Raw genomic sequence first — 23,328 nt, forward strand, 5'->3', positions numbered from 1 at the left:
TAAGAACATTTCTTTTCTATCACGGCTATGTTGCTAAGAGACCTCTATTTTGACCACACTCAGACAAGCAGTTTATTCATTAATAGATGAATTATGGCGGCAGCATCGATGAAGGGGTTTTGGTGGAAGCGATGAAAGATATATGGACATATTTTAAGTATAATCCATCATAATTTCACTAGCAGACCAGGTCAAGTTGAGCATGTGTTCCTCATCCTTTGCTCATATTTTGGACATGTGTATGTTCAGGGTGGAGTATTACACTTCAGAAAATTCTCAGAAATAAAGCCACAGTTACCAAAGTCAGGATGTTGTTGCTCTTTGCTATTTTGGACTAATTGATTCCACAGTTAGAACTTTATCTGTGCAAAGCATCACCCTAAGTAGATCATAAAGTATCCACTGTTGATCTCTATAAATTGGTGGGCTGGCCCTCCCTTCACACCCGGCGACTCCATCATTGGTTTCTTTTTATTTACAAGTCAGTCATATACAAGACACCTTTCTATCTGTCATCTCTTCTCCACTTCGCTCACAGCACTCATCACACCAGGTCAACCGGATTTATTAAGCTCATTACTCCCAAAACTTCCAATGTTTTTGGCCGTAACGCCTTCCACTTTACCGCTGCAAATGACTGGAACACACTGCAGAACACTCTTAAACTTCCATCTCTGATATCTGTTTCTCTGTTTAGACAGAGACTTCAACAGATTATTGTCGACACTTGTTCCTGCTGACGATGCTGACTCTCACTTAAATACAAACAAATTTGTCCACTACTTTTTCTTTCATATAGATCTGTCCCATATGCTGAGACCCACTCCCTTCCCCCTTTCATTTTTATATATTTGTACTTGCTCTGCGTTGTTAGGTGTATTTTTTGTATTGTTGTATTGTGGTTCTTGTGTATGCACAGTTTATGTTTGTATGTATGTACTTTATTTATTCCTGCTGGGGCCTCTTGGCCAGGTCATGTTTGCAAATGAGAACTGGTTCTCAAACATTTTTTACCTGGTTAAATAAAGGAAGAAAAATAAAATAAAGGTTGGAAACCTTCTAAGTCTAAAACCATTCCTTTTAATTTGGTAATTATTGATGAAAATAGCCAAAAAACAAGCTCACAATGTGTTGCTATATGTTGAACTTATAGATCTGCTATTTTCTTGTGTGACATTTTTGTATGATGAAGAAGAACATTATGAAAAAAGGTGAAATATAGAAATAAAAGGTTTCTGCCCAACAGCAGTTAAGTATAGCACAGCAGCATTACATCCCTGTTGATGGGAAAGTCTCGGCTAAAGCCATCAATCTGGTAAATGATCTGGTTATTATACAAAAGCATTAAGGTTAACTTGTTTTATGAATTACTTGTTATAACCTGTCAACCTTGATTCAACTTTTTAATACGTATTATTGACCTAAATTAATTTGTTGAAAGACTAATACTTTTTTATGTGACTAAGACTAAAACTATCAAACTTAGAAATGACTAAAACGTGACTAAAACTAATAAACATTTTCATTCTGAAGACTAAAACTAAGACTAAAACTGAGATGCCTGCCAAAAACAACACCTGTCTGTTCCTTTGAAAAATGAAATACAAGGGAAAGTTAATCTGGTTGTGAATCTCTAGACAGGACGGGAGTCACACTGTGTGCAGCAGTACGGATGCTCGGTGGCACCAAAACCTGCTGGCTTTGCTTTGTGAGGATAGCAGGTAGGTAAATAGTAGCATAAAAAACTGTAAATAGGAAAAAAAAAAAAAAAAACTGCTGGAACAAAACATGTAAATAAATAAAATGTTTCTGTTGTGTGTTGATTTCAATGCCAATATTTTTTCACCTGAAAGCCAAAACTTAAGATAATGTTTGGATGTTGACTGGGATTAAAAAGGTTCAGCTTCTGCATGCATAAAACAGGTATAAAACATTAAAAAATGGCTTGGAGCCATAGCCTACCTGAGTATTGTTGCTGACCATGTCCATCCCTTTATGACCACAGTGGAGCATCTTCTGATGCTACTTCCAGCAGGATAATGCACCATGTCACAAAGCTCAGATCATCTCCACCTGCTTTCTAGAACATGACGATGAGTTCACTGGACTCCAACGGCCTCCACAGCCACCAGATCTCAGTCCAGTAGAGCAGCTTTGGGATGTGGTGGAACGGGAGATTCTCATCATGGATGCAGCCGACAAACCTGCAGCAACTGTGTGATTCTGTCATGTTAATATGGAGAAAACCTCTGAGGAAGGTTTCCACCACCTGCTTCATCTATCAGACCAAGAATGAAGGTGGTTCTGAAGGGAAAAGGGGGTTCAAGCTGTAGTACTAGAAGTTGGACCTGAAAAAGTGACTAGTGAGTGTAGCTTAAGTCTGTAAATGTTGGCAAAAGAGTCTTTGTAGTCATTAAGGATGGTATTTTAACCTGTTAAGCCCGACAGACCCACCGGTGGGTCCAACGGGTGTAAACACAAGTTCATGTGTGTAAAAAAGTTACTTTAGTGATGTGAGGATATTTTATTTATAATGTGTCTTAAAGAAGAATACCTAATGCCACTAAATCAACTCTCCAAGTGCATTTGGTCAACAAAGAATTTGTTTAATAACAACTTTAAAATACGTATGCCACAAACAACAGCACCACCATAACCAGTAACACCCGAAACAAAACAACACAACACGTGATCCGTTCACTCCACCCCAACATATTGGGTGTCAAATGAAACTAGAAAAGCTGCACTTTCATAAGATACCAAGCATAAAAAGATATTCGCCAAGCCCCTCACGTCAGTCTCAAAACAAACACAAAGCTAACCGTCGCATATCACAGCAGCCTTATCAGACAGCATGTTTATCACCAAATACACCAAACCCCAAAGTTATTCTCACAAACAGCGATATTTTTTATTTCCTTACCTTTTTGTGGTCATTTTCAGTCTATCCACACTGTTCTTCGACCAAAACTCACAGCGTAGTAATCCACAATGGTGAAACTGTGCCATGCGCTAACATGTCATGTGCTCCCATTCACAGCCATTTTGTTGTCTTGTTGTGGGTCTTGGCAGTGTAAATAAAGTTTGGTCAAATTCTACATCTCACAAGCTTTCCGACGATATCTTACCCTTGAATGACACTTTATCTGTCAGGTATAAATACTTCAAAGTTCTTTATTTGCCATTTGTACATAAAACCAAAAAAGTCAGGTTGCATTGGAATTCTTGTTCAGGGCTCTTTCAGAGTCACAGTTTAAGTAGGAGGAGAGAAAAGATACTTGCGCGTAAACAAAGGAGCATCATTGCCATTTTGCTGCGGTTACGCACGTGGGCGCACCGGAAAGAGCGAATATTGAACAGCGTTCATTTCTTTGCTTCATTTTGACTTTTTATCCATTTAGAACGAAGGATAAAAGCCATGAACATGTCAAAGAAATTACAAAGAACCAAATACACCGTGTTGGAAGTTCTGGAGGAAATACAGACACAGCACAATTTGGCACAGTTTGGGTATCCAAGTGGCCAAATGGAAAGTCCGCCTGGTCCTGTCCACACTAAAACCTGCATGAAAGCTATGAGCTTCATTCTATTCTCATGAAACTTTGTACAGTTGTAGTCAAGGAGTTGCTGAATCCATACAGTGGTATCTTTATGCACAGAATGATTTCTGTCATGATGTTTTCATCTGTGTACAAAAAAACAAAGAAAAATTTGCCGAGGATATTTTTTTTCTACCTATGGTTTATTACAATTTGCACAGGCATATTAACATTCACAATGTTTCTGACACTGGATTTATATTCCATAGGGTGTTACCTATCCACTGAGACCACGCTTATGTATATTGACCCAATAATTACAGTTATTGTTGATTTAATTTGGGTAGGTCTGTTCAGGCAAACTACACCTCCAAAAACCCTAGGCTTAAAGGGTTAATGGTTTCTTTTAGGATTGCTCTATTGTATGTTTTTCTGGAGTCAGCTTGGATGGATAGAGATGTTTTCTCACATAAGACTACTATGCACTGTAATACAAGAGCTTGCATTTCCTCTTCAGTTTCTTCAGGCTTTTATTCAACTCAAAGATCTAAATCTACGTGACTCATCCTTGGTTTTTACGTTGTATACACAGGTTAAGTTTGAAAGTACAAATCTATAGGATGAATCAGAATAGCTTACACTTGATGTCTTAATGTAGTGATAAGCAGAGCTCCTTAACATCACTTGTAACAGAGCACACATCTAAAGGTGTTAACACATTGTAACCTGCAGAGAGTAAAAGCTAATGTATCCCCAGCACAGCAGGTTACCTGCACTATACTAGCAGATTGTTCCTATTTATGGTTATGTATTCATGAGCCAGTGGTGCACAATATGAAAAACACAGACTCGAATGGTTCAGTGGATGTAAGACTTGAAGACCAATATTTGGTTCACAGCAGCTGCACAGCTGGAACTGGGGAAGAGTTTGCTACAGAATCAGTCATACCAAATCAGAGTTTTCTATTATCTTCCTGTTTCAAAAAGAGCTCCTCGTGGGTTTTAGACACGAGTTATGAGCTGATCAGCAGTTATGTCCTCAATAGAGGTGCATAACCACAACTGGATTTAAGAGCACTTCAGGAAGAGGTGGAAGTGATCATTTAGTTGTTTGACTGGCTGCTTGGATTCAGAGAACCTGCCTGCTCCCTGCTGCCTCAGACATTCACTGAGTGGGAAAACTTATGTCTCAACAGCCACCAGTCATACTGATGGCTTACGTTTGAGTAACAGCTGTTTACACCCACATTCAGCAAGGTTTTCTTAGTCTCTAATAAAAGGTGGTGAAGCCTTTTCATTTGGATCAAATCCAGATTTAACTTTGTGTCCTGCAATATTGAAACAGACTGGAAGTGTTTTCTTTACACGTTCCTAATAAGCTCGGCAACTTGATCTGTGTTGTACGTATCGCTCCTCTTCAGGAGAGTTTAGTGCAAAGATCCATCAAATTGCTTAATCAGTGCAGAGAGGATAAAACACCAATTTACACACACATAGTTGCTCATGATGAAATCAAAACATAGCATAACATCAGAGATGAATAATAGATGTGCTCTGTGGATTTACAGCAAAAAAAAAAAAAACTTTATTAATCCCTGAAGGGAAATAAATGTGAGAATTAGAAATGAGAGAAAATTAATTGCTAAACAATAAATAATAAATAAAACAGAAATGCTCAGACAGAGAATTGATGGTTGAATTTACTTTTCATGACATAAAAGCCACCTTGTGATCAAACTGAACAAAAGTTTTGTCAGTGAAGTTTAAACTAATGACATGAATTAAAGTGTTTACATGTGTCGGCATACAGTTTAAAAGCAGGCATCAGTGATGGTGCAAGGTTATAATGATTTACATGACCTGCGTATCTTCCGAGGCATTATTAACATGGAATGATGCTGTAAGTTTGGAGCTTTTCCTCCAGATCTTCTTTTTCCAGGAGGTACACCCTTACAGCTTATTAATACCAAACTACATTCTTTACATATTACAACAGTCTAATTCAGCAAGTAAGAGCCCAGAGGAAAGGAAAATTAGAAAATTTAAAAATTAATTTCTCCTAGAAAAAGTGAGATCTGTGTGAACCCAAACTGAGTCAATGGGTTATTTCTCCATTTTCTCCTCCTTTGTTCCAACAGTGAAAGACTCTGAAAGGTTGAAATTGTTTTAAGTTTCAAAAGAAATCTGATAAAAATCTCATAAAGCTCAAATAATCAGACTTTTGCAGCTTTATTTTATCTCATACATAGAAATCAAAGATTTCTCCTTATGAACTCAGTCTAGCCTCCTTTCCACACTTTGATTCAGGAATCTCACGCTGAGCTCAGGCAGAGCAAATGAAACTTTCTTCAGAAATCACTTTTTTCTCTGTTTATAGAATTTTTACTTCAGTAAATATTTATTTCCAATAATCCTGCATTGTAAAATAAAATGAAGTGATTTAACAACGATTACAGTGCAATAAAGTTACGATGTCATTTTAAAATGAAAATTCATTTTTATATTCTAAATTGTGCCTCCAGCCATTACTCTGTGTTAGACCCGCGGCTGGCTCCGCAACGGACACACCCGCTCCTGCCAGGCATCATCGCAGCCAATCTCCGGAATACTAACCAGTCACACCTGTAATCAGTCTACTCACCAGGCTTCAAATACTCCAGCTCCCCACTCAGTCCTCGTCAGACCTCGTTTCCACATAGATGGACTTTCCTATTAACCCTATTCCGGTCTCGACTCCTCTGGCTGAACTCCAGTGCTTGAATAAATCCTTGTTAACCTCTGATCTGTCTCAGTGGGGTCCTTCATAACACTATGGTTTTGTGTACAAGAAGATTGAGTCTTTTTAGCTTTCAAAGCACAATGAGAAGCTTTTGGAGCTGTGCCTCCTTACTACTGGCTGTGGCTAAGAGACCTGCAGCCTCCAGTTCTGGTTGCATGCTGGGTCTGGTTAGCAGTGACAGGTGAAACTACAGTACGGAGGTTATATTTGCTAAAGGCTGCTAAAACAAAACAGGCCCATTAAAACATCACAAGTCTATTTTAAGACTGTCCTGGCCAAGACAGCAGCAACACAGTTAAAAAACACAAATTCAAATCTTCAGACCAATCAGAGCATCTGCTCACAGATGTAACTGCCTCCAAACTATCCAGTGTTTTCTTAAAGGCATCCAATAAAACCAGGTCATGAAGTTTCAAGTCTTTTTGCTGTTTTCTTCCAGGCAGGGAGCAGCATACGTGAAACTTTTTTTCACATCTCAGTCGGCACCCTCAGGATTGAAAATAAAAAAAAAAAGCTGTGAACGAAGACTGACATCAGGCCCTGAACTCTTCAGATGGAAGAAGGCTGAGGAGTGGGAGCAAGCAGGACAAGAACAGCTTGATAAATCAGAATATGCCACCATCTTAGACTTTGTATGGACAAACAGGACCATCCAACATGTTGTACAATAAACAGTGCCGAGTAAGACATTAAATCCCTGTAATACTCTGTATCCAAAGCACGTAGACTCTAAGACAAGGCATGCATGTCCAAAACAATCACCGTAATCTAAAACTGATTTAAAAGAGGAAGACCAGCCAGATTAATACGAAAAAAAAAAAAACATATTCACTTATTTACCAGCTGATAAATATGTGGAGAAGGGTTGGAGGGTGGGTGGTTGGATGGATGGATGGATGGATGGATGGATGGACAAACGGACAGATGGATGGACGGATGGATGGATAGATAGATTGGATGGATGGATAGACGGATGGTTTGCTTAAAACAAACCATCTTCTCAGTCCTGCAAGGTTTCCAGAGGGTAGAAAATGAATGATGAGCAAATATTTTTCAAAAGAAAGAAATTATATTTTTTCATTGGAAATTTTCTACTTGTGCTGTTTTGCTTCCGTCCATCGGTCCACTGATTTATTTAATTTTAAAAAATGCATTATAAATCCTGGTATTTTGTCATCCCTTAAATTTTACAAAATGATCCTTTTTTTGGAAAAGTGGTTTATTTATCATTATTAACACCCTTGAATAACGTTGAATGGATTTTGTACTTTACCTGAAGTTGCCTTCATTTTCTCGGCCACCCTTGGTAGAATGGACCGTCTGAAAACAAAAACAAAAAGTTGTCTGTGCAAAGTTCATCTGAGCTGAATCTCAGAGAATGTATGCATAGTTATCAGAAACCAACTGTCTCTGAATCATGTTGACCTGAAGGACAAGTGGAGCCATTACTTCCATCTGTTATTAACGCTAATGGAGTTTTAAAACTATGATTAATCACACTTTGAGAGCACTGGGAAAAAAAAGAAAGAGTATGGCTACATTTTTGCATGATGAATTAACATAAAAGAGTTTTTTTTCTTTTTGTTCTGACATAAGCATTCATGCATGAGCGGCCATGTTTGTGCACCTGCTACCTTGGCATTGGCACAAAAACAACACTTTTCTTTCATCTGTATACATTTGCAAAGTAACTTTTAATGGGTTATACAAGAGTGCTCAAAAGTAATGAGAATAACGTAGCCTTGAGTGGATCTCTGCCTGCAAAGGGGATGTTTGCAAAATATCTATCAAGTGCTTCCTGTCCAAGGCTTCACCGGTTTATCATTTGTCTTTGATTTTATCTCTTTGATTTTTTTCTTTTGAAGCTGTAGTCAGCGCTTGCTCCTATTGGAAATATTTCTGTGCCATCTAGATGGGTTACATCTATTTCAAAAGCATGCTGTTTATACGATTTAATTTTGAATAAGTGCTCTGCATGGAGAACTGCTGTTCCTGTTTAACAACTTTGCAACATAAAGAAAGAGCACATAAGGGCACAAGAGGACATTATCTTCTGCACCAGATATAAGAAAAAAAAATCACTCTAATGCAAAAAAAAAAAAAAAAAAAAAAAAAAAGCAAAAAAACAGAGACCAAAGGTCAGAGAGAAGACGTGGAAGTTCAGATCTCTTTGTGAGAAGGAGAATTTTACTAATGGAAGATAAAGGGTTCAAATGCATAGCAGCTTCTTTCAGACAGATAAATAGGAATAAAGCATGCAGACAGCTCTTTGGTTATATATGAACCCACCGTTTTTTATTAGGATGCTGTTTAAATTGTAAATAAAAACCAATGCAAATTTCATAAAGCTTAAATGTCATTCACAACTGAACATGAAGTTGTTACAGTGTGGTTGAAAAGGACCGAATTCAGGCTCACAAACCTGAGTCAGGCTGATGTGCAGACCTCTAAAACATAAAAAATACTAAGTCTAAACTCTGAAAACAAGCAACTGGAACTGTGGGAGAAAATTATAATTGAGGAGCAAGGTGTAGCTGTAACTGAGATGCTGGTGTGACACAAGGACCAGAAATAAATTGAACTAAATACCGTATTTTTATAAATAAGCTCAGTGCTGAAGGACTGTGCTAGATCCCTAAAGGTGTTTCTGGGATCTGATCTGTTGGAGCTACTCTCCTGATATAGAAGTCACAGCCTTGACTGCTCTGATTACCACTGGCACCACTGTAACCTTCATTCCCACATCTTTTCAATTTCTTCAGGCCTTGGTGTTTTTCCAGCTTCTCAAACGCCTTCATTCTTGATGTTGCTGTCACTTACAGCTATCACTAGTTCCCTATTTCTGTAGCTTGTTGACTAGCACAGTGTCCGGTTGGTTATCCATCACCACTGATCCTACAGGATCTTAGCTCTGCCATTTTTCATCACCTCTGGCAGTATCTTCCAGTTTGACTCTGGCACTTCATCCAAACTGGGTACAGATCTCTCTGTACACTATTCCAGTCACTTTGGTATGGTGAGTGCTGTACTTGCCTGTATCTTACAACCTGCTACTATGACTGTCTGGACTGTCTCTGAGACGTCTTTACACAATCTCTAGTTGGGGTTCTGTCTGGTTTGGTAGATCTTATTGGTCTGTGCTTTGCAAGTGTTCTTGTGTGGCCATGATTAGTGTGTTTGTGCTGTCTTTCAGAACAGCCTGACCAAGTGTTGGGCTTTGGTGGGAGCAAATCTAGTTATTAGCAATTATAAATAAATCTCTATAGACAATTATTAATACTCAATAAAATTATTAATGTAAAACATTACCTACAGGCACCACTGGAAGAAATTGCAGAGCTAATAATTATACCTTAATATTAATGAAGCTGGGATAAAAGATGCACAACACTCCAAATATAGTTTTCTGTGTGTTTATTTCTAGGAAAATTTAATTGTGGCTAAACAAAGAATGCATCAAATTAGGCCTGAGGTAAATTTATAGAAGCCACAAAGTGAAAACTTGGTGCAAAACACTTGGCGCACCATTACAGGAAAAGAGAAATGTGGCAGTACAACACAGTGGCGCCAAAATGGACAAACAGAAACAGTAGTCACCCCATTGCCTTGAAACATCTCTATACAGTCACTGTACAAAATATGTATTATCACAATGCTTGCTTTTCATACAAAAACATAGTGGTATAAAAGAACATATTACACAAACAAAAAAAACACAGAAATTAAACAGTTTCCTACCTCACACATGCAACAACCTCCAACATGCATATGCTGTTCTCTCATTTCACTTGTGGCGCTGAACACATTACTGCTGAAGACCTAAAGTATACCTGTCATACGGTGGCCCCTCTCCTCACCTTGTGTTTCTCTGTTTTTTTAAACATGGCCTCTTACCTGAATCTCTAATAGCTGTACAGCTTGTGCCTGTTATTAAAGACAAGACTGGTAAAATCAATAGCAAGGATAATTATAGAACATTTGCCCTGGCCAGTACTCTCTCTAAAGTGCTGGAGAGAATTTTATTGAACAGAATAGAATCATACATCTTCACAAATAGCAATCAATTTGGTTTTTAAAGAAAAACATAGAACAGACGTGTATATTTGCTTTGAAAGAAATTCTACACAAGTATAGAAGTCAAAACTTAGCTATGTTTTTGTGCTTCATAGATGCCTCCAAGACATTTGATAGAATCAACCATAACAAACTGTTTCACAAGCTGACCCAAAAAGGGGTCCCCAGGCATATAGTCAGGATTTTGGCATTTAGGTATGCTCATCAACTTATACAAATCAAATGGGGTGTTTCAGTTCTTTTTAATGTAAGTCAGGCAGGGTGGCATTCTTTTAGCCTTTTCGTTTTAATGTTTGTATATATGACTTGTCAACCCGACTAAATTAATTTAGAAATGGTTCTGTCATAGGTCACTGTTGTTAAGTAAGTAGATGGCCTGGTGGTGTTTTTCCCATACAGCACTGGGCTACAAGAGCCACTGTGGCGTTATGGAGTTGGTGATGGGTCTAGGTGGCCAGTGAATAGCAACAAGAAATGTTGCTCGACAACGCCACCTGGAGAAAGGTCTATCTCCAGGAACACTAACCTCCAATAATGTAGTTAGGAACACAGGTTCGTTTGCACACCATAGGGCAGAGACAGTTCAAGGTTAAAACACTTTATTTGGGCACAAAGGAACAAAATTAAAATCAAGGAGACTAAATGAAACCACACTTAACTAAAAGTACAGGGCTTGGACCAGCAGCAGCATAAAACCAAAACAGGAGAAACTCAGACCAAACCACCCGTGCTCTGCATGTCGACAGCATCCGTGTAGAGAAGCCAGCACCAGGATAAGGAAGGCTGCCTCGGGTCCCAGCACCTGCATACAAAATAAATGTTAAAAATCTTTATTAAAATAATATCAAACTTTATAAAACCCAATCAGTTAAAAGTGCCCACAAAGTAATTTAAATAAATAAAAGGACTTTGTTGTACACTAAAACAAAGGAATCCAGAAAGGTCCAGATGGTCATGTAGGCCTGACCTATACGGTAAATAAACCAGAAACCCAAACAAGAGCCAGAGTATTTAAATGCTTGTGGAAAGTCTCTTAAAATTAAAACATAATCGTAGTAAGCCAAAATAGTAGGGCCGCCAGGGATTAATGAGTCCAGCCGAAGGTCTGCAATATCCAGCACCCACCATTGCAGGGTGAGCGAATCCCAAAGGAGACGGAGGGAAACCAAATGACGCTCTCCCTTGGCGGTACTGCACCTGAGCGCCCCGCGCCACAATCACTTCTCCCACAGAGGCGATCGCCATGCTAGTTCCAGATACGTGTGACCAAAGCTGCCACACTGACCAAAGCACACGGACACGCCACCACGAAGGCAGGGGGAGAAGAGTAGAGTAAATGCGCCAAACCTGGGCTTAAATACTCAGCACTACTGCTTTGTCAGTGTCCCATAATATCAAAAGCCCAACACTCCACAGTGGCCTGGAGGGAAACACTGTCCTGCCACACTACTAAGGATCTGCTCTTAGTATGGTATGCAATACGACACTAAATACAATGCCAAGAAAAGTAATGTCATGATCTGAAGATGATTGGAAATCACTTTTCCCTACGTTGATTGGGGGGATTGCACTATGTAGCTGGTGAAGTTACAAGATGGTCATGGTTGCCAAGGAGACAGTGGAGTCACAAGATGGCTGCCACTACTAAGTGACTGATGAACATGTGGTCCTTTGTCTATGTAGCCACATATGTTAGCATACATAATGGACAACACATGATACAGCAGCACACAGTAACTACTGTATGTATGGTGTCTAGAACAGTTGGGAAGACAAATAAAGACGTTTGAGTGTTGGAAATTTGAGGGCTAGTTTAGCATGTGAGGGTAATTCTTAAACATAACTTGTCTAAAACTAACCTTCAACACAACAACTGAAAGGAAAATCAATGCAAACCATCAATGAACTGTAAACTATTTACAGTAATGCTGACCATGCTTAGCCATGCTATGCTAAAGCTAAGGCTGATGCTAACTGCTTTAGTCCAGTTTGTGTCTTTTGTTACCACAGTCCTTTGGAAATGGTTAGTCCTTGAAGAAAAGGAGAAGATGGAAAGCAATCCTTTGTCCAGCTAAATCAAATTGTCTCCAGTTGGGTCACAGTTATGTTGAAAGTTTGCTGTTTGGCTATATCATCATGTCCAGGTCTAAATAGAGGTCTCTTAGCAACATAGTAGTGATGGTGATGTTTTTATGATGAAATGTGATAAATAATAATGTTATCATGGATCATTGTGGATTTACCAGATAGAGTCTGAATAAATACTACATTTAGTGGCTACATTGTAACCCTCCTGCACAGAATATAAATGCCTGGAAAACTTTTGTAGATCACTATCCAATCTATCCATCACAATTTACTTCACAGAGTTACACACTACTGTTCCTGGGTAACTGCTGACTGGCGCTCAGAGACTCTGAAGATGACGTTTTATCTCTCTAAATATTCTAGGTTGTTAAATTCTTCAAACACAAGTAGTTTTCCACACTTTGTGTTAATATAAAGGATATAGCTAACCTTGTACAGCACCCCCGCCTTATGCTGAACCTTAAAACATACGTTTCCATTAAGTTTTACTTGAAAGTGCAAGCTTTCATCCAAACACTGTTCAGTGACAGCTTTCCAGATGGTTTTGTGTCACTAATCTGCAAGTAAAAGTGAAAGGAAGTCTTGAGATGGTAGCTGTGTTATGACAGACAGATGTCACGAGTCCTTTGAAGCAAGACAGTACCACTGACAAAACACCTGTTGGAGTTGGAGCTCACTGAGTTAATTATACCAAGGTTTGTGCTGTAAGTGACAAACATGGACAGGCTTAAGACTGAGAACAGATGGACAACTCAGACCTGATGGTGGAGAAGAAAGTGAGACGGGTGTTACAGAACGGGTTTTGATGTGTACACCAGACATGATGGATTCTGAAGAATCCATCTTGGAACATTTTTCCAGAAGGAAGAGAAATGTAGTATGACAAAAGAGATCAACAGAAGAGGAGCGCATGCAGTTGGTAATAGATCATCTGCTCTGATAGTCCATATCAAGAAACAAAGGGAATTGATTTTACCAAGTACACACATGTTCAGAAAACTACATTTTTAGAAATTGCCCCAAGAAGTTGTTAAAATTATGCACACTTTGCCTCCTTCATGCTATGAACAGTTTCTCAACCATCAGGATCATACGACTATGTTGTAAGGGAGGGATTTGTGGCTAAAAAGCATCAGACTTGTATAGCCTTGGACTTTCTTGGTCTCACTTCTACCGGAGAAAGTAAACATTTGTACCACTATTGTTTCACTTTCCTTAACACTTTTCTCTTACAGAAGGCACTTTGTATTACTGATTAATAATAATGTGTATACTGTTAGCAATGCTGCTTTGCGTCCTATTGCTGCAGCATGGAAACATCATATGTCACAGGAAGCCTATCACATTATAGGGAATGGATGTGTCATGAGGCCTTGCTGATTACCAGAGTGTGAAAATGTACCTTTTCATATTTCCAGCATCAACCAACAGCTCCATTTGCTCAGCATCTATGTAAAACCTGACGTGCTAAGGTTTACTAACTAGTCAGTATCTGCAAAGTCTGCAGTGTGAGCCAACACATTTCTGCACTTTTAAGCAATTTTTAATACTTGTCCTCAATCTTTTTCTGCATTACTCCAAAAGACGCACGACACCCTAACCATAAAAAAGCTTCCCGATGGGCAAGGAGATCAATCAAAGTAATAGAATGAGTAAATGTAAATGTGCAGCTCCATTTCCCATAACAGTAGCTACTGCAGCTATCAGAGGCTGCCTCAATCTGTCCCTGTCACACCGAAGCACTGGGAGAGGCCCACAATAATTTATTCAGGCCGAGAAATGGAATATGGGTGGTGGTTCCCATCCATGTAAGAAGTGTGTGTGTGTGTGTGTGTGTGTGTGTGTGTGTGTGTGTGTGTGTGTGTGTGTGTGTGTGTGTGTGTGTGTGTGTGTGTGTGTGTGTGTAATATTGGATTCTGTGTGTGTGCATCTGAAAATGGAAATCATGGATCTTGCAGGTCTTTATTTGCTGGGCTAAACAACACAGATACCACAAGATGATATGACAGGAGAGTGAATGAATGGCTGAAGCAGAGATAGCTCAGGGATGGAACAGCAGGAAGACCAGGCAGCTCAGCTGTTTTGTGTTTTTGAGTGTGTGTGTGTGTGTATTTTAAATGTGAGTCATAAATTCAAGCAAAATGAAAGCAAACCCACATCAAACATTTTCTAAATGCCATGCCTATGAAATATCTTATGGTTTGAACGGCTTGTGAGGCTATCATTCAGAGCAGACACACTCGCCCTGAGATTGCGCTTCATTTGCAAGCCTTTAAACGTGTGCATTAAAGGACAGGAGGCACAAAGCTGACCACTGTTACTTAGAATGTATTCAGCTCAGAGTTGGGTTCAGGAATTGTCCAGAAGAAAATGCTGAGAATTTAGATAAAAATAAATAGCAGTCATACCAGTTTTCTCATGAGTTTAGCATTCAGAATATTCTGCTAGACTCGGTACGATTGGCCACTCAGTTCAGTTGGGGTTGTAACGTTCTTGAAAGGTTCTGTATGAATGTTTGTATGTTAATGGGTCAATCTGACTTAGCAATCAACAAGATAAAACAACAAATGAATTAACTTTAATTTGACATCATTCACCGGATGTCCTAGACGACATCGATTGGATCCTAAAAAGAATGTAGAAAAAGAATCTAGACCATGACAGCGTGAAAGAGCTGTTTGTTTACACCAAACACACCAGCATTGGTGCTATAAAAACACCAAAATGTGTAATCACAGGAGCAGACACACTTATTTGTTCTGTCTAAAAACGTAATATCTGCACTCTGAAAACTGCTCTAAGGCTAAGACAGCATCTCATTATTATCCTAAAGCCTCATTTATGCTCTATGTTAAATGTACATTTACATACGGACGGAGGTTTATGTCCACCTTGAGCTTGCAGATGGATGCCCAGGCGTAGCAAAAGGAGTAGTAACTATGGTAACCATGGGGGCGGTACTTCAGCATATCCTCCCTCTCTATGATAATCAACTTCTCTATGTGACAACTCCCCCTCCCCCAGGTTAGGAGTCTGGGTGTCATCCTCGTTTTTAGCCCTATCTAAGTAACGCTACTTGCTCAGCTTACTTCCACCTACGTCACATGTCCCGTCTTCCTCCATCTCTCAAACTCAGCAGTACTGCTATTCTGGTCCACTGCCTGGTAACATCCTGTCTAGATTACTGCAACTCTCTTCTTTTTGGTTTTCCAGACGTCTCTCTATAAACTGCAGCTGGTTCAACACTCTGCCGTCCGCATTATTTCCAGAACCTTCTCCTTCTGTCATATCACACGTCCTGCAGCAACTCTACTGGCTTCCAATTAAACTCATATCATCCATAAAATCTAACTTCTTGCCTTCCAGGCCATCAACAACCTCATCCCTCTTTATCTCACCGAGCTCCTCCACATTAACATACCCAGCCGGACTCTAAGATCTTCCTCCTCCATCAAACTTACTCTTCCACCTGCTCGCCTGGCCACCATGGTTGAGAGTCTTCAGCCCCCCGTCTTTGGACTCTCTGCCCCTGAACAGTCATTTTTTCTCACCTCCTTCAAATCCTGCCTAAAACACATCTCTTTAGACAAACATGCATTTAGTTATGAGACTGAATGAGCCCGTGTTGCCCTTCATTGCTGTTCTTACATGTTTTATATGTTTTGGGGTTTATTTCCTTTCCTGTATTATAATCATATTTTGTATGGTGATTTTGAGTGTCCTGAAAGGCGCCTATAAATAATATGTATAATAATAATAATAATATTTATTAATAATAATAATAATAATAATAATAATAATAATAATAATAACAATAACAATAATAATAATAATAATAATAATAATAATAAAAATAATATTATTATTATTATTATCATTATTATTATTATTATTATAGCTGACATGCCACCATCTTTCAGATCACTGCCATCTTCTGCATTGCGTCTTTCTGTGTCTCATAATGTACATTATCAGAATCTCCTCCACCATCGCCATGGTTGCTGTTGTCTGACATTGATGCTGGAACTCAAGGCTCACTATCCTGCAGGTCTTATATGTCTCCCTGCTGCAACACACCTGATTCAAATTAACTGGCTCTCTGACAAGCTCTGCATAAGTCTGCTAATGAGCCATTCATTTAAATCGGGTGTGTTGTAACAGGAAGACATCTAACACCTTCAGAATAGTGGGTCTTGAGGACCAGGCTTGGGGACCTCTGCTCTAGAGGACACATTGCCTAACAATTATGGCAATAAAAAGGACACATGTGGCATATGTGGGCAGATTAACAGCGTTATGTACATCAAGTGAGCATAAATGAGGCTTAAATGTATTTCTGTTTACTCACCACAAGTTTAAAGTGGGTGCATTTTATCGCGGTCTGGGCTCCTGGATGTTAACTTTAAAGCTGTGACCTATTTGCTTTCTTGTAAATATGTTTACAAAAAATGAGTAAAATTGCAAATAATATTTGGAGAGAAAAAAAAAATTCTCTTGAAAAGTTGGTCTATCATTGAAAGAAATTTCAAGCTCTGGTTCATGCAATATGTAGTTAAGCACAAGGAAGCTGGAATTTTAGTTTAGTTTTTCTTTAAGTTTACACCATGATGCATGGGATTCTGGTAAGTATGTGGGAAAAGATAAAAGAGAACAGTTTTGACTTTATAGTATATTAACATATTCAACCCTGACTATTTATTAGGAAAAAATCTCTCCCACTGTGAGAAAGCAAAAGAAAAAAAAAACTAAAGGAAGAGTTACCATGTCTTCCCCAGGGCCGTAATTCATTTTCATACCTTTTCAGGAAAGCAGGGAGCTACACAAAGCTGATCTGGGGCATCCGTAACATCCCACTGTTCCTCACAGCAGGCAGCCATGTAGTGTAGAGGTTTGGGCCTGGTGTCTGCTCAATCTAAAATTAAAAGAGAGACAGAAAAAAGAAAAACGTGGTTTAGAAAGGTATGAAAGTTGCTGTGCTTTTATCTATGAAGTTTAGATGAGGGTAGGAGAACCATGAAATATATCTGACCTGCTGTTTTCACTTTGTCCAAACCCCCCCCCCCCAAATTATCTCACCTCTTTGAGTTTTTCTTTAATTTCAATCTATAAATGACACTAATCCACTCATTTCCCTAAAATACCAAGCCTCAGTCCTCTGTTCCATTACCTTAATACAGAAGGTTGTCTAAAAAAATACTTTTTAGTGCCATAAAGCTCTGCTCTCTTTTGGCTAAAGTGATGCTCACACTTGCATCATCTAAAACATACAACATGCACAGTAGGGGTGGAATCTATTAGGAGGATATTGCATTTGCAAATGAAAGGTAGGGAGCTGAAATGAGCCGGGATAGACAGAGCTACGTTTTTTAACTTATTGATTCATATCTTCATGAGGGATAGATGAGCAGGAGCAGTATTTGTTTTTATAATAAAATAATCATACATATTGCATTTTATTGGTGTTTCTACAAGTTTTAGCCATCCATTTTCCCCAAAAAATTATGCAATTCAAAGTTGCTTAAAACATGTTAAAAGTCTGAGAACTGTAAGACTGACCTGTTTGACCATTAACTACTATTCACTGTATGATATTTGTGCAGAAATTGGCAGAGCAGGCAGAAGCAGATACATATGTAGGCCTCAAACTAACCAACCATGTCATCTAACCTTCAATATAACTTTTATTCCTTTTGGTGGATTTCTTCTTAATGTTCCTCTGCTATCTGTATGTATGAACGACGTGCATGTACACAAACATGCACTGACACAAACACTCGCGCGTGACATGAGAATGTGCTGCACTGTTTCAGTTCTGTTTACCATTTAGCTCAGGCTAATGAAGCAGGTAAATATGTGGAGAATTTTAGCAGGAGCCGGTGTTGTGCCGAAAAAAGCACCCCTGCCGTGAAATGCACCCCCTGTCAAGGAGCGCAGTAACAGCATCTCACCTTATCAAAGGTTCAAAGGTTTCAAAGGTTTCTTAGAGCTTCGGAAACGTCGAAAAATACGACATTTTTGGTGGTTATTCAACGCTGCTTTTTTGTGGCGTTCAATGAACGTGCGTAAAAAGTGCCATTTTGTCGCACTTTAACGCTCGTTAAAAATGGCGTTTTGTGTAACTAAAACACTCATAAAAAGCACCGTTTTGTTGTATTATAATTATCCCAGCCCCTTTTTTGTACAGCCAGTAAAATCAGTAAAGAATAAGAGCAGATCCTTCAGTTCATCACTGATCTCTGCTGAAGGATTGGCTGCATTGTTCCAGTAACCCTGTGGTCTGCTTGTGTGCTTACATGTCCAACCATATTCCAATGCCAGGATATAGATTCAGATATAGATCAAATGTGTTATATCTTTTCTAAAGAAAAAGAAAGAAAGAAAGAAAGTTTCAGACAATAATGTATGTATGTCGACATCTGTGAAGAAAGAATTCTCTTTATTTCTTTATTTCTTTCTTTCTTTCTTGTTGTTTAATGTTGCTGTAACTTTCACTTTCAGTTTGGATACAACACAACATGGTATTATAGAAAATAACATGTGCGTAGAGGCATGTGTGTGTAAAATAATTTAATAATTTGGCCAGTGGATTTTTTCGTCTACCGGCCAACTTGGCCGGTGAGTCAAAAAGTTAATTTCAGACACTGGTTACAAACCAACTCAGTTACAAACCAACTCATTATTTCTTATGCTGGTGCTTCGTAACGCCATTTTATACAGAGATTTAATCAAGAAAAAGAAAATCAGTTGCTCTAAACAAAGAGCCTTTCCTGCTTTGATTTTATACCAGGTGGCACAGGAAGTGACTTTTATTTCAACCAATCAACAGATTGCAGTGTGTCAAACTCTACCCTTTTGGGTCGGATACCCCAATGGAAGGGTCCCAACAAAATAAGACGTGCCAGGTCAGATATTAGAGTACCCTTCCCAATTTTTGCGCGTGGAAACCATAGACTGTATATAAAAAATGGACTTAGGTTTCTGAACAGAAGCTAACCAGCTAACGGAGGTAGGCAAGCTAAAGCTAAGCCGGCTAAAAACCATGGTTGTGCTGCACTCTCCCTTCTTGCTGCGGATAATAGATACCTGTCAATCAAAAGGACACACCCCTAATTATGCCGAATTTCAAGATTAAATAACATCCAAACGGATGAGTTAGAAAAAAAATTCACCCCCTCACAGTTGTCATGAAGGTAAACTTGACCTTTTAATCCTAAAATGGATTTTTGTGCCAGGCTTTTAACATGGGAGTCGATGGGGATTTACGCTGTTTTGGAGCCCCTAGCGGATGAACTGCAACTTTTTGCACTTCCACACAGGCTTCACATTTCACTGGTGGAGGTTGCTGCTTGGTGGAAAATGGGGTTAACAGAACTCTTTACCATTGCTAGGCTATAGTACAAAGTGTGTGGTGCTGTGAGATTTGATGCTTATGGAGAACAAATATAAGAAATGCGCAGAGTTAAAGACAACATCCACCAAAGACTTCTGTGAGGAACCACTTCAAGAAAATAAACAAAAATTAGGTCCGATTCATCCTCTGGTAGAGGTACAGCTAGCTTGTCATTACTCGACCAGGACTACGGAGTCTTTATAGAGGAAAGCATCCAACAGACGGTCCATCCACAAATCAACAGTCAGTAACTAATTACGTCACCAGATGAAGTAAATCTAAAGATAGATGGGAAGAACAAACAGAAGACCTCATCTCAAAGATGATAACTAAAGAGATACTGTATTTCTATCAGTGTGGTTTTTAGAAATTTAATGGAATTTTTTGAGCCTGAGTTTAAGAAAACCATCAAGACTGAAGAGACTGATGATGCAGGTGAGCTGAACACTCAGCGATTCTAGTGTATAGTACTTTTACTTGAAAGGCCCATTCCTACTGGACTGAACACATATCCATTACAATACCACCTGTGAAAATGGACCAAATTTTCTGCACATGCTCCTAAAATAATTTCATGTGCAAAAACTCCAATCCAAAACCCTTCTTTTGTTTTACCAAACAACGTAGGCCAACTGACTGCTAAGAACACAATAACCATGGTGGTATAAGGTGGATTTCATTTGCAGACTGATCTAAACAACAAAGAGCCAGCATTTCATTTTCTCTCTTTGCTGTGTTTCCTTTGTTAGTTTGATTTGCTAAAAGCAAACAGTTGTTTTTCTGTACCCACAAAAGCAGATGAGCAACCAGAAGTTTAAAGTGCATTGTGAAACATGAAAAATGAGGCAGGGACGTTGAACAGAGCCAGAGGAAACACAAGGGAGCATGGAGGGTTCAGGAGGGGAAACTGCAAACAGACAACGAAGTAACAAACAAGTTAGTCCACACACATCCATCAACGCAGAGGTCCATTTATTTACAGAGAATCACAGCTATTACTCAGGCACAATCTGTGGCACACACCATTTTTATGTCAAAGTAGAGCTTTTCAGTAGCCTGGAAATAACTTTATCCCCTCAGCACATATCATGCTGGCTTACATTTCATGTGGCAAGAGGCTTCTGCTCATCTTACTGTCTGGTTTGAGGAAGAGTAGCCCTCAGGTCTTCACTTACCATCATTTCAATTACCTCCTCAGTGCTGAAACAAGGAAGCTCTCTCGGCATTAGGACAGGAAATCATACATTTTGATATCATCGTAGAGAGGGCATGCTCCGATTCACCCCTTTTCATACCCCCGCTTTTTCCTCTCTGATGTTCGTTCGCTATATATGTGAGCTGATGTTTACATGTCTCTGGGAAGCCAATTAAAAGCTTCCCTGTAGCTAGGCTGCACATGATAAAAGTGCATAACGTGACACATTCTGAACATATTTATCCACATAATTCACCTGTGGAAGTCATGATGTGCTGATCAAAGGTTGTTAGGCCTTGAATGTGTTTGCTTGTAACTGATCTGGTGCAATGGAATGAATAAAGCTGAAGAACAGGAAGTGTTAATCCCTGTGGAAAGAGAGTTACATAGAAATATATTCACAGTGACTGACACCAGACACACAGACGCACATGCAAATATATCTCTGTACGTATTCTGGACACTTTTAAACAATATTTCAGTAGCAGTATATGGACAGCAGAATTTCTTTTACTCCATAACTCCCTCTGTATGGAGTCCTAAGTCTAATTTTTACATTAAAAATTCAGTTTCAATTCAGCTTTATTTGTAAAGCTCCAATTCACAACAAAGTTATATCAGGCCACTTTTACAGATGCAGTCCAATTCTTTATCCAGTTACAATCCAATTAAAACAAATCCAATAAAAAATCCAATAAATCAAATTTATTTAACTGTGTTCACATCAGTTCATAAAAATAATTCTGTAGCTAAGTAAACCAACAGATTCTATCTGATCGTCTCTTCTATGAACATACAACACGTCTACAAGTACATGGGTTAGTGGAGAGAAAAAAAGTCCCTTTTAACATGAAGGAAAACCTCCATTAGAACCAGAACCAGGAAGGACGGCCGTCTGCTGGACTGGTTGGGGGTGGAAAGAGAGGGGGTCAACAAGCAACATTACCCTGAGCCAGGAATTCCTACTGAGAAAGTAAAGAAACACAAATGAATGACAACAAAAACAACATATTTCTACATGGAGAGTAAAAAGAGCAGAGAGGAGCCCAGTGCATCATGGGACGTCCCCCAGCAGCCTTGGCCTATAGCAGCAGGACTAACGGATGGATCAGGGTTACAAAGCCAAACCTGCTATAAGATTTATCAGGAAGGAAAGTCTGAAGATGATCTGAAGGTAGAGAGGGGGTCTGAAGCCAAACTGGGAGCTGGTTCCACAGAGAGGGTCTGAGAACTGAAGGTTTTGCCTCCCTTTCTATTTTCCAAACCTCTAGGAACCAGTAAACCTGCAGTCTGAGAATGAACCTCTGTTGGGAAAATCTAGAAGTCTGAATTTAGAAGGAAACAGTTCAGTCACCCCGGTCTTTATGTCATTAAGACATCTGTGTAATCTGACCAACTGATTGGTTAAATCACGCTTCATGGATAAAAAGCTGAGTAACATCTGAGACCGAATGAAAATTAATGTCATGCTGTCTGATAGATAGATAGATAGATAGATAGATAGATAGATAGATAGACAGACAGACAGACAGACAGACAGACAGACAGACAGATAGATAGATAGATAGATAGATAGATAGATAGATAGATAGATAGATAGATAGATAGATAGATAGATAGATAGATAGATAGATAGATACATCAGATAAATATGACTTTCTAGGTCAGATATTCATTTAATGAATGACAACTCTGCCTTGATAAGATGGCTCATTATTCATTTGTCATTTAAGTCAGTTCTGCAGAGTTTATGTGTCATGCTATAGTTGAGCTTTTAATATCTTTTATGTTCAAAGTCTGCGGAAACTACACTACTAAAAAAAACTGTTTTTTTTTTTTTAACTTGTCCTGTCCAGCATCATAGCTAGCAAAATGATAATCTGGTTGCTGTATCGTGCTGAACAAATTTGCTCTGCCAAGGGGAGGCCTATGGGTAAGGCTCCTCTTGATAATCTGATTCATTTATTTATTTATTTACTTTGAATCACGGAATCTATGTAATCTTGCTGGACCTGACCGGAGGGGACAGAAAAAGATGGAAAATAGCAAAAAGAGCAAAAGGGAAAGAAGAAAGGAGACAAAAAGATCACAGACAGAAGGAAACGACCCTTCAATCCACACCATCACCAGACAACAAACTGTTACACCTGTACATGAACACACCAGAAAATTTCCTACAACTTTTACAAAAGCAGAAACACACACACAGAAAAAAATAGTCATTAAGAGTTTTTAAATAATAACCAAATCAAAAAGACATAAC

General features: G+C 38.9%; 1 long non-coding RNA gene across 1 annotated transcript; it reads right to left on the reverse strand.

Moving 5' to 3' along the window:
- Positions 1 to 607: 607 nt before the first annotated feature.
- Positions 608 to 21,708, reverse strand: LOC121632002. Its single transcript, XR_006008847.1, has 3 exons — positions 21,698 to 21,708; positions 9,135 to 9,140; positions 608 to 689 (listed from the first exon to the last, which is right to left on the reverse strand). It is a non-coding gene; the product is annotated as an uncharacterized LOC121632002 (long non-coding RNA).
- Positions 21,709 to 23,328: the final 1,620 nt, after the last annotated feature.

This window comes from Melanotaenia boesemani, chromosome 21 (assembly GCF_017639745.1).
Source record: "Melanotaenia boesemani isolate fMelBoe1 chromosome 21, fMelBoe1.pri, whole genome shotgun sequence".
NCBI classification, from domain to species: Eukaryota; Metazoa; Chordata; class Actinopteri; order Atheriniformes; family Melanotaeniidae; genus Melanotaenia; species Melanotaenia boesemani.